Genomic DNA, 2,118 nt, shown 5'->3' on the forward strand with positions numbered 1-2,118 from the left:
ACTTGAAATTAGACGAAGGTTTCTAACCATCAGAGGAGTGAAGTTCTGGAACAGCCTTCCAAGGGGAGCAGTGGGGGCAAAAGACATATCTGGCTTCAAGACTAAGCTTGATAATGGAGGGGATGGTATGATGGGATAGCCTAATTTGGGCAATTAATTGATCTTTGACTATTAGTGGTAAAAATGCCCAATGGCCTGTGATGGGATGTTAGATGGGGTGGGATCTGAGTTACTACAGAGAATTCTTTCCTGGGTGTCTGGCTGGTGAGTCTTGCCCACATGCTCAGGGTTTAGCTGATCGCCATATTTGGGGTCGGGAAGGAATTTTCCTCCAGGGCAGATTGGCAGAGGCCCTGGGGGTTTTTCGCCTTCCTCTGCAGCGTGGGCCACAGGTCACTTGCTGGAGGATTCTCTGCACCTTGAAGTCTTTAAACCACAATTTGAGGACTTCAATAGCTCAGACATAGGTTAGGGGTTTGATACAGGAGTGGGTGGGTGAGATTCTGTGGCCTGCGTTGTGCAGGAGGTCAGACTAGACATCATAATGGTCCCTTCTAACCTTAAAGTCTATGATTCTATGGGGCTGCGAGCCAGCAGGACAGCTGAATCTCAGGATAAAAACATGAAAGTGTAAAAACATCTAGAAAGTAGTATCCAAGAGCCCAACTCTCACAGATTATTCCACTAAAGTCAATGAGACTTCTCAAAGATCAAAGATTCCTCCTGTGAGTAAAGGTTCACAGGATAGGATACCCACATGATTTCTAACTGAACATGTCCTAGACCTTCTGGAGATGCAGAATTTTGGGGTATAGGAAATGTAAACATAGATCAGATTCTCAGTTGGGTGTTAACACAAGGAAATAAGGCACCATTTTAGGATCTGGCTCATTAACGGTGAAGCTGAAGCATTCAGTCTATAAAGGGACATCTGTGAGGCTAAAGTAGAAAGATAAGAAAAGCATGCTTGCTCTTCTCTGCTGTTCAGGGCATAAATGCCATTGATAGAAGTCATGGAGTGAGCATTATGCTGCTTCCACTGGAAAGGGTCTATGACTAATAGTCAAAGTTTACATTAAAGCTCAGGAGCTGAAAGGGGAAAAGTAATTCAAGAGGAATCAATTAAAAATGTGAGGTTTATTTTGCTGATGGCAGTACAAGGAAAATGCAGATTAAGTGTCATCTGATATTAGGGCTTGATATTTAATTTTTCTTTCAAAGTAGTGTTTATTTTTTTATACGTAGGGAAACAAGCACACAGAAATAACTGCCATGACATGGAGATATGCTGTTCCTAAGTAAATAACCACAGGGACATTTCAAAGTGGCATATTCCACAAGAAACACTCACATAGTCTAGCCCAAAGCCTGAGGTCTCTCTGGGGCAAGTGACAAACACCAGACTGCAAGCACAATTGGTAACAATCATCTAGCAAACGAGCTTATTTTCACTTTTATTTGTACTTGGCAGGCCCACCCAAGCCAAGTGCAAGCTCAGCCAAAGTTGGTATGAGAATTTAAAATGAACCAAATGACTCTTAGGTGATGACAAAATATACAGGGCTTGAATTTCCCCTGGAGTAAACCTACCAAAGTCAATGGAGTTGAAGCACACATTAATTTGTCCTTATATTTCTTACTTGTGGGTTTTCTGTTTAATGATATATGATAAAATTTCTCTCTAATTTTGCATTAAAATTCCCACACTAACTCACCTCAGCCAAGGTATTGACAGAGCCATGCAGAATGTTCATCAGAGCAAATGAACACGCCTTATCTTTTACATGGTGCTCTTGGTGGAGGTCTTCTCAAAGCAGTAGAGCCAGATGTTCCTGTGATGTTCCTCAGAAGAATTCTAGTTACGGATAAAATAAGGGGCCAAGATAACAGCAAAAAACTAGAGCTGGAGGACATTTTTTGCTCAAGTTTTCTTTATGGCTTTATGAACAATATGAAAAATGTCGTTGCAATTTTTGTTTCATTTGAAATTTTGGGGATTTTTGATTAAACAATTTTAAAAAAAATCTCATTTTGACTCTCATCAAATGGAATTGAAATGAAAACCTTTGAGCTTTGATTTGTTTTTAAACAAAGGGAAAATAAAATTTTAAATTTCAT

The sequence above is a fragment of the Emys orbicularis genome, chromosome 3 (genome assembly GCF_028017835.1).
Source record: "Emys orbicularis isolate rEmyOrb1 chromosome 3, rEmyOrb1.hap1, whole genome shotgun sequence".
NCBI classification, from domain to species: domain Eukaryota; kingdom Metazoa; phylum Chordata; order Testudines; family Emydidae; genus Emys; species Emys orbicularis.